This window comes from Mirounga leonina, unplaced genomic scaffold, assembly GCF_011800145.1.
Source record: "Mirounga leonina isolate KUSES-001 unplaced genomic scaffold, KU_Mleo_1.0 Mir_153, whole genome shotgun sequence".
Lineage (NCBI taxonomy): Eukaryota > Metazoa > Chordata > Mammalia > Carnivora > Phocidae > Mirounga > Mirounga leonina.
Window position 1 is genome coordinate 7,242,209 of NW_023270387.1, and position 10,310 is coordinate 7,252,518.

Consider the following 10,310-nt stretch of genomic DNA (forward strand, 5'->3'; position numbering starts at 1 on the left):
GATGAGGCAGTACTGCTAAACAAGTATATAAATACTGCTGGCAGCACCATAAATCGGCTCAATATTTCTAGAAAAAAGTTGTCAATATTAACAAAAGTTCAATTTCTTTCTGAACAGGAAATTCTGCTTTTGGATTATACCCCCAAAGAAATAAAGAAATACAAAAGAAAGTAATCTGTAGCAAGGTATTCTCAGCAGTACTCATTATAAAAGCCAATGATTAAAATTACAATGCTGAAACTACGTGACAACATGGACTACTACAGGTTTTCTGTGTATTATGACAAACTGCGTCAACATTTACATTAATATAAGTGATTATGTAACCACTCGTTTTAACTATGTAAAACGCAGGTATCCTTACAAATGATATCTTAATATACAGAACTGGGCACTTAATACTAATCAGGGTCTTATTTTTGTTAAGTTCCTAATTTTAAAAATCAGATGAGAATTTTTAAAAAAAAGTGTTCCAGTAAATTGGTCATATCTCAGTTTACGAGCTTATATAATATGACATATATAAGAATCCCACCTTAAATTTTTTTAGGATGCAGCTTTTTTAGCCAATTTAGTTATTACTGAAAAATATTTACATCATAATACTTAATATTAATATAATATTTAACCTCAGTAATACATTTCTAGTCCTTCCATGATTGCATTAGTATGTTTTTTCCTGAAACTAGTAGAATTTGTTAATACCAGGATGGACAATTTAATAAAATGTCACATGAAAAGCTAAGATACCGAGATACCGAGATACATGTCCTGGGTTTCCATCTCTAACTGATTCATCTTGAAATCACTGTCTTTCAGTGTCTTCCTTTCTTCTCTTAAAAAAAAAAAAAAAAAAAAAAAAAAAAAAAAAGATAATATATAATCACCTAAACCATTGTGAGATACTTAATAAAAATCAACTCTTCTCCCATCTACCCTCATAATACATAATTACAGAAAAAAAATTTACTCCCTCCTCTCTACTCTTCCTAAGTTTCTTAAAAGTGGTCTTACCCTACCTCTCTGCCATACTGACTCCCCCAGAAGCAATGAAGCACAATCATGGCAGGGACATACATACTCAACAAGTAGTTTTAAGAGATCTGCGAGCATACATATTTCCCATTTCCAGAAGATTAACTGTATGGTTATATACTCTAAATACAATGTTTACAGACAAAGCATTCATATGAAATATTCTCTTCTTTGTCCTTTAACTCTGAGGGTGACCCTAAAACAGCCTCTTCTCTACCTCAAACAATGGAAAAACAGCCTCATGCTAAACACCTTGAGCTCTAGTAAGTCAGTGGCATAACACACTTCCCACCTGTCAGGTGGTAAAAGAGGTGTTAAGTCTAGTCCATCCTGGGCCTACACCGAAGCTTCAATAATTTATACCACACTGCCTAACTTTACTCTTAAGATACCCTTTTCCTCCATGCCTCCTTATAATTTTTTTTTCTGTCTTTTGAGACATAGAAGCAATCTCTGAACCAACTGTGGTTTCTCCACAGACCAAAAAGTTACAAAAGAATTCCTTTGCCAATTTACTGGGGGATTAGGAAGCAGTGTAACAAAGAGAAGTATAAACTGAATTAATAAGGTAACTCCGGCAGTCAAACCAAAACAATAACTATAATAAAAAAGTTCTTAATCACTTTTCCCCTGCATGGGCCACTCTGGTGAAGCCTGTGAAGCCCTTCCTAGAAAAGCATTTTTTTTTTTTTTAAGATTTTATTTATTTATTTGACAGAGAGATACATACCGAGAGAGGGAACACAGCAGGGGGAGTGGGAGAGGGAGAAGCAGGCTTCCCCGCTAGAAGGCTTGATCCCAAGACCCTGGGGCCACCCAGGCGCCCCTAGAAAAGCATTTTAAAATGCACAAAATAAAATACATTAACACTGCATAATTCCAATTATACTGGAATGCAATTATCAAAATATTAAAATCACAAACCCATGACACAGTAATATCTGTGCTTTTTAATTAATCTTTAAATAAAAATATTTACCAGTGGATCTAATGATTAAACTTCTAAGTAATGATGAGTTATTCTGTAACAGTAAACTATGAAAATATCTGCAATTTCTATTGGAAATAGTCTCTGCTACTGCTAATACTACCAGTTGCCCACATTAATAATGAAAGAAAATGTGTAAAAAAAAAAAAAAAAAAGATGCAACTTTTTTCCCCTCTCCAAGTTCACAGACACAAAGGCTTATAAAACCTCTACTATACACAGACCTATATTGTATTTTTAGCTCAGTGTTAATTCTGCATTTAATAGCAATATTAATGTACCTTTAGCTACATAATGCCACGTCATTCAAGTGAAGCAAAGAGAGCAAAAAATTTTAGCTCCATTTTGCAAATAAAGAAGGCCAAAACCAAGGACAAGGGTAGTGAATGAAGAAAGTACCTGCAGAATACTCACTCTTCAGCCACTTTATCTCTTTTACCTAATCTTCATCATAACTACTCTCTTCCCTCTGCCCAAGATAGGTAGGTATCACAATCCTCATTCTTTTAATAAGGAATTTAAGATTCAGATAAGTGACCTGCCCAAAGTAAAAAATCTAGTTAACAAGTCAGAGGTCCTTGTAAACCCTAGTCCTGGGGCTCTTCTGGCTTTCATATTCTGCTTTTTTTCTGACATCATTCTAGGCAAGCTCATCTCAAACAATTACCAGAGCTTTTCAAGAAGAAGCTAAAGCTACATTCTTCTGTTGTTTTCAGGTCAAAAGACTACCTCTCAAGATGTTGTAAGTACACATTAATACTGGTATAATCACAGGGCGCCTGGGTGGCTCAGTCAGTTAAGCATCCAACTCTTGATCTCAGCTCAGGTCTTGATCTCAGGGTTGTGAGTTCAAGCCCACACCCAGCATGGAGCCGACTTTAAAAAAAAAAAAAAAAAAAATACTCGGGGCACCTGGCTGGCTCAGTCGTTAAGCGTCTGCCTTCAGCTCAGGTCATGGTCCCAGGGTCCTGGGATTGAGCCCCACATCGGGCTCCCTGCTCCGCGGCAAGCCTGCTTCTCCCTCTACCACTCCCCCTGCTTGTGTTCCCTCTCTCGCTGTGTCTCTGTCAAATATATAAATAAAATCTTAAAAAAAAAAAAAAATACTGGCATAATCACCTCTGTAAATGGATTTCCTGTAAGGGTGATATACAGTTCCAAATAAGGTATTAAGTAGTTGCTTATGTAGAAAGTGACTTTTGTTCAAGGAAATCAAATATTCAACATTTTTGAGCAATTTTTACATGCAAAGCAAATTTCTAAAACGTAAATATAAAGCAGAATTGCAATATTAAAAACAAAAGTATTACAATGAATTCAGATTCTCTTCTAAAAGAAATCTGGAAATTTATTTATTTTTTATTTTTTTAAAATTTTATTTATTTATTTGACAGAGACACAGCGAGAGAGGGAACACAAGCAGGGGGAGTGGGAGAGGGAGAAGCAGGCCTCCCGCGGAGCAGGGAGCCCGATGCAGGCTCAACCCCAGGACCCTGGAATCACAACGTGAGCGGAAGGCTGGCGCTTAATGACTGCGCCACCCAGGCGCCCCAGAAATCTGGAAATTTAAAGGAAATACCTTATCTATATTGTTCCCAAGGCGGATAGAAAAACAAATAAAACATTACCATTTGCATTGATTAATTTTAAATGCTAAAAGCTAAGAAAGCTAAATCCAGTCCAAGTTCTTCATTTTACACTTACGAAAACACCAAAAACTAATACAGTAAGTGTTTAAAAATGTAAAAACAGATTCATGGAAGTCACCTTAGCAGCAGGAAAGAAGCAAAGTTCCAAAATGACGTGAATCCTGGCATATAATTCTATGCTTTATAGGTTTTGCAACACCAGACATCCCCTAGTAGCTTACTTTCAAAAGAGAATAAAATTTCTTAAATATCTCTTAAATTGGACAAAACTCTCTCATGCAGTCAATAAAGCTATATGGCAGTTCTATCATTAAGCTTCTAATTTTCAAGATATTCAAATCTCCCTTTTAGAAAATGGAATGCTGTCTGGCTCACAGTAGGCCCTCAGAAGTTTGTTGGTGATTTTATTGGTGAATTAAGTTTACATATAATATTCAATTGTCTTTTTCTGCTGATCATTGTCAAGGGCAATATTTTCCTCTCATTTATGTTATAAGATGACCAAACAATATATTAATAAGCAACACACTACAAGAGAGAGCAAACATGAAAGTGGGGGAGAAAAAAACTCCTCCCAACTAGGTCTCCCAAGTTCAGGACTCTATCATCTCTATTCAAGACCCTTATCAAATTAAATTTAAAGGCCAGATAATTTGACCCTTTTAATGGTAACTGTAATTATCATGCTGGTTGTTGACTGGTATATATACACCAACTTTGCTTAATAACCAAACTAAGATTTTATAGTTTTTCTAAGTCTAGAGTCTGCAAATGTCTTAAATATAAGGGAGCCCTGATGATGGCTAACAAAGTTTAATCCATCCCACACACTCAGTAAAAGCCGAACGGTTCCAGATTCAATTAAGCATGGCTGAGATTTCCTGTATTCCCATTCTCCCTTTTATCAAGGGTCCCTCTGTTGCATTCATGTGCCCGCATCATTCCATGCACTAGCCAGGATTTTTGGTTATAAACGACACCTACTCTGTAACTTATTGAAAGGTTATTAGTTAACGTACAGAAATAGGAAAATTAAAAAAATAAAGTAGGAAACAACATTCAGAACTCATATCACAGAAGACTCTGCTTAGAACACTGATGCACTATTAACTCCTGTTCCTATACACAAGAGCATTTAAGCAGTTAACACACTTTATAGTACAGCACATCTATATTCCCATTAAAGTGTGACTTTCTCAATATCTTACTCGCCAATTTGGCACAGAAGTATAAATGTAGGCATGGTATCTTAAAGTCAGCAAACGTTTTCCCTAAAGGGCCAGGTAAAGGGGCGCCTGGGTGGTTCAGTCGGTTAAGCATCTGCCTTCAGCTCAGGTCCTGATCTCAGTCCTGGGATCAAACCTGGCATAGGGCTCCTTGCTCATCAGGGAGCCTGCTTCTCCCTCTCCCTCTGCTACTCCCCCTACTAGTGTTCGCTCTCTGCTCTCTCTCAATAAATAAAATCTTTTTTAAAAAAGGGGAGGGGCAGATAAATAAATTTCTTAGGTTTTTCCAAGGCCATATGGTCTCTGCTACAACTACTCTGCTGTTGTAGCATGAAAGCAGCCATAGATAATATGTAAACAAATGTGCTATGATGTGTTCAAATAAAACTTTATTTATAAAACAAAACAAAACAAACAGGGACTAGGCTGCATTTGGCTCCTGGGCCAGTTTGTCAACCCCTGCCTTCGAAGTATTTTAGCAGGAATCAACGCTTTTCATTTCATAATTTAAATAAATTTAGTACCCAAGAAGATAGAACTCACATATTCATGCTAGATTATGTACGACAGATCAATACTGGATATAACTGGGTGGGGGTAAGAAAGAATCCAAGACACTTGGTATATGAATAAGGAAAACAATCTAGTGGAAGGAGAGTCGTAAGAAAGGGCAATTCCATTACCCTTACCAGTGACTAGTTAGGTATGGAATATATCCCAATCCCAGCCTATGAGACGAAGACATCTGCTGGGGGGCTTCTGGAAAGGAGAGTCCTTCCCATTTCTCTGGGTACGGCCGTATGGATGGCATGCTAGTCCTGCTGCAGCCAGATTGTAACAAGAGGAAAAGTCTTACTATGAAGCCAATGTGAAAGACCACAGGGCAGAGAATTGTAAAGAGAAGGAGTCCTTGATGTCATTACTGAGCTATTCTTGAGCCTCTGGACTTTATTGTGTAAGATAATAAATTTCCTCTTTATTTAAGCCAGGTTGAGAATTTTCTATTATTGAGGCCAAAGTATCTTATGTGGCAGAAGTCCTTGAAAAAAAGATTGCTCACTTCAGTTTGACTGCAGCCAGTTTTATTTAACTTCAACTTTCCACAAGTAAAAGAAACATTTAAGGCCCTGAAAGCTCAGAGACTACCTACAACTCAGAAAAAACTATCTGTTCCAATTACTGATACTGAAATTCGTAACTTTATAAATTCTATAATCATGGGGAAAAAAACAAAACAATGTGCTACCTCCTTCTTTCATACTGTACCTAAGACATTCTTTCGACAAGATTTTTTTTCTCTAAATCAGCGGTTGGCAAACTTTTTCTGTAAAGGGCCAGAGAGTAAATACTTTAGGTTTTGCAAAATATATGGCCTGACATTACAGCTCACAAAAGCAGTCATATACAATATGTAACCAAATGGGATTTCTGTGTTCCAATAAAACTTCATTTACAAAATCAGGAAAGCAGGCCACATCTGGCCTGCCAACTAATTTGTTGACCTCTCCTCTAAATGGTTAACAGCAAAGAGAGTATCTTTCTCAAACAAACCAACTTGACTAAAACTCAAAAACAGTTTATTTCAAATGTATATAAATTAGGTAGAAAAGTAACCCAGCATGTCTTGAGCATTCTCATCTACATTAGACTGCTTGATGTTTAAAAAAAAAAAAAAAAAAAGTCATTACCTTATTGTATATATAACCTCTGCAAGATGCAATTTAGAATTCTGTTATAGGGTAACTGATATATATTACAATAGGAAAAAACAATACAAAACATGTATATGCAAATTTATAACATTTACCTATTAAATAAAACTAAGTGTTTTAAATTAGTAAATCTGCAAGGATTTCTATACATACTGGTTATTCAAAGAAAATAATTCTATACAACTCATAACCTGACTGGACCCTTCTTTTCCAGGAAGCTGAAGCTAGAGTTCAGTATTAAATGGAATGAGGAAAGAAGTAAATCATATGGACTGTATTTCCTTTCCAAACAGTTCCCAATACAAAGACACATATTTTTAAAGGACACCACTTTTCACTATCAATCATATGCCATACTCTAGGGAGAAAACAAAAAGTGAACTTCACCTCCAATCATTAAGCAAGAAAATTTGCAAAAACACATAAACACACTTTTGAGATTATAGGAAATCACATTGTGTGATTGCATTCAACTGATAAAAATCTGAGAAACATTAATGTTTAACACAGTAATAAACAAACACCCTTTCAATGTCTGTTACAAAATAACCTTATTTTTATAGACTTTAAAATCATAAATATGAGATAAAAAGTGTATGTTTATCCTTGCGTAAGTATTGGCATTTTCCGTACAGAAGGAAAGAAGTGCTAATATTCATTAATTACCTATGAAAAACATGAGTGAGAAAGGGTAGGGGAGGGGGAGTTCTGGGGAGTGAAGAGGACTTTATTTTTCCTTTACGTCTTTCTAGATTTTTAAAGTTTGTCATAAAATGGATTACTTTCATATTCTTTAAAAATGGTTTAAAATTTATGTTCAGTATAAATTAATATTAAGAAATATACCGTAAATATACCATTAAGAACTAAAATGAGTAAGAAAGGCAGGATTCTGTGAAAAAAGCTAGAAGCTGAGGAACTCTCTGGGGTCAGACTGGCCACTTCCATCACGGAAGAGGTGAGCTTCACTGGCTGCCAAAAGGGAAGATCCCGAAGAACTTTAGCTATCAGTAAAAACACTATGAGGTTTAAAATAACCTTGTAAGAGGGGGGTCAACAGCAACTCAACCCAGTTCCGCTGAATCCAGTACCCCAAGGCTAGTATCAGGGTAGTTACGAAGTGTCCATTAGCTTTTGGTCTCCTGGAGGGCCCGACTTCCTTGAGTTCACAGATTCACATCAGTAGCATAAAATTATATTAGCTTTACCCTGTCAGGTATGGTCCAGTGGCACACCTCAGTCTTCATAATTTTCATCCGACACATTTTTTAGGCTTTGGTCTTTGGGAAATATTGGTTAAAATTTGCCATTTTTAAATCGCCTAAGTTAAAATTCATTAAGTTAAAAATGGATGAAAAAACAAGACTCCCACCATCATTCCACACTGTAGACTCTAATTAGACGATACATAAATTATATTAAAAGATTGAGAATGGGGAGCCTGGGTGGCTAAGTCGTTAAGCGTCTGCCTTCGGCTCAGGTCATGATCCCAGGGTCCTGGGATGGAGCCCTACCTCAGGCTCCCTGCTTGGCGGGAAGCCTGCTTCTCTCCCTCTCCCGCTCCCCCTGCTTGTGTTCCTTCTCCCTCTGTGTCTCTCTATCAAGTAAATAAATAAATTCTTAAAAAAAAAAAAAAAAAGATCGAGAACTGAAATTAAAATAAAAATATATAAAGACTTCAACAACCTGCCAAAGAGAAAAATGAATAACAAAATCCAATTCTGCTCTTGGCAATGGTAAAGCAATCAACAAAGAACAACCCTTCCTCTCCTCCCTGAGACTACTGACAGTGAGAGAAAAGTCTGTCATTTCTTACCACCAGAGGAAAAAGAATAATCAATTTAAGTTCCAGTTAAGTAACGACAATGTCTAAAACAAAGGACAGACTCAACATACTTTACCCACACCAAAATTAATTATATTTTTCCTACAAATATTTGAGTCTCTCCTACACACTTGTCCATGTGTAGGGATACAGGAGTGAACAAAACAATGTATAATCCACAAGAGCAAGAATTTAACATTTCTAAATGCCATAATCAAATTTTGCCTCATTTAAATAAAACTGTAAAGAACTCCAATGCATATCTATTATTTCCTTAATAATATATCAACTGCTCATTAAATTCCATCCGACATAAAAAAAAAGTGATTAAGCAAAGAAACAAAGTCATACAATCCTTTTTACAGCATTACTATTAACTTCAAAGGTAGTGCTCTACCTTTTGTCATTTGTCACATTTTTGTCATATTAGTCTCTGAAAGATAAAACACACTGCTGAAAGCAATGGAGTTCTGAAAATTTAAAAAAAAAAAGTGCAATCCTGAGTATTAATCTCTTCTCAAATCTAATAATGCTGTTTTGGCAAATGGATTAGGCCACTACTTATGTACCAGCCAAATGAACGGGGCAATTGTTCATTCAGAGCTCCGCCTGAAATATAAAAGGGTATTTAGTGCTCTAAAAAATGTACGCTCCGTAAACAATAGATTGCAATGTGGACGTCCGAGCACTGCTTTATCAAATAAACCCTTATTACCGTAGACTTTTACGTCTGCATCATGCCAGCCTCAGTGCCACAGGACGGATTCAAACGTCCTCTACACATTCTCAACTCTATTTTTAAATTTATCTCTGGTGAAACGACTTCGCTTTTCCAATCTCGTTACCACCACCACTCCGGGGCGGGGGATAACCAAATACTGGGGCCGGTTAAAGGATGCTGCCATACCTGCAAAGGAAGTGATGCGCTTTACTGAAACTGAAATAACGAGCGCCCCTCGTTCGGAGTTAGCCCGGAAATGAAGTTGAGAAGCCTTCCCGGGAAGGGGGGACGGTGCGGGTCCTCGACTGACGCGGTGGGCTCTGAGACACCAAGCCGGGCCGCCCGCAGGGCCGGACGAAGTGCCGGGCTCCGAGGCCGCCCGCAGCCGCAGCCGCAGCCGCAGCAGGTAGAGCGGGCCGGCGGAGCGGCGGGCGCCGGGAGCGGCTCCGCGCCCAAACCCGTTAATGCAACAGCCTTTTTGCCACCAGGGTGAACGCACGCTCTCTAGTAATTCAACACCCTTACTTTCAAACTGGAAGCCCGGGGGGGGGTTCTAATAACCCCCCCTCCCCTACTCTGCAAAATGTAATTCTACCCGCGCTGACTGGGTTTTCAGCGCACCCGAAGGGACGGGCCGCGCCGCGCCGGGGCCGCTCCCCCGGGGCCGGGGGGTCCAGGGCCCAGCCCGAGGGCGGCCGCGCGCCCGAGCCGAGCAGAAACGCGCGGCGGCGGCTTCGCGCCGCGCCCCGACGCCCTCGCCGGCTCCGGGGACGGCCTGGCCCGCCGGGCCGCGCACAGAGAGGCGCGCGAGGCCCTCGCGGCGCGGCCGCCGGGCCGCGCGGGCCCCCGCAACTTCTCGCCGCCACCTCGGCGTCTCCGGCGCCGCCTGGGAGAGGGGCTGGGGGAAGGGAGGGCGCCGGCGGCTTACCCTGAGAGCGGGCGGCTCCTTCCCGCCCAAGCGCGGCCGGGGCGCTGCGCGGGGCGCCGGGCGTCGCGGCCGCGGCAGGGAGGGAGAGGCGGCGCTGGGAAGCGCCGGGCCGCCGGAGACGAGACGCGCCGCCACCACCGCAGACAGCTCCGCAATATGGCCGCCCGGCGGCTCCTCGGGGGAAAGGCGGGGCTGCCCCGCGCCCCCCGCCTCCCCCTGCCGGCCG

The 10,310-nt window shown here is 39.9% G+C and overlaps 1 protein-coding gene across 4 annotated transcripts in view; it reads right to left on the reverse strand.

The window, feature by feature from the left end:
* RDX (radixin) overlaps positions 1-10,247 on the reverse strand; it is a 90,559-nt gene extending 80,312 nt beyond the window's left edge. The window contains exons 1-2 of one of the 4 annotated variants that reach the window (XM_035008883.1): positions 10,085-10,247; positions 759-835 (exon numbers count right to left, since the gene is read on the reverse strand). The gene's annotated coding sequence lies outside the window, so the exon portion shown is untranslated. Of the gene's footprint in view, positions 1-750; positions 836-10,084 lie in introns of those variants that run through there. The other 3 variants (XM_035008884.1, XM_035008887.1, XM_035008885.1) reach the window with 3 other exon arrangements.
* Positions 10,248-10,310: the final 63 nt, after the last annotated feature.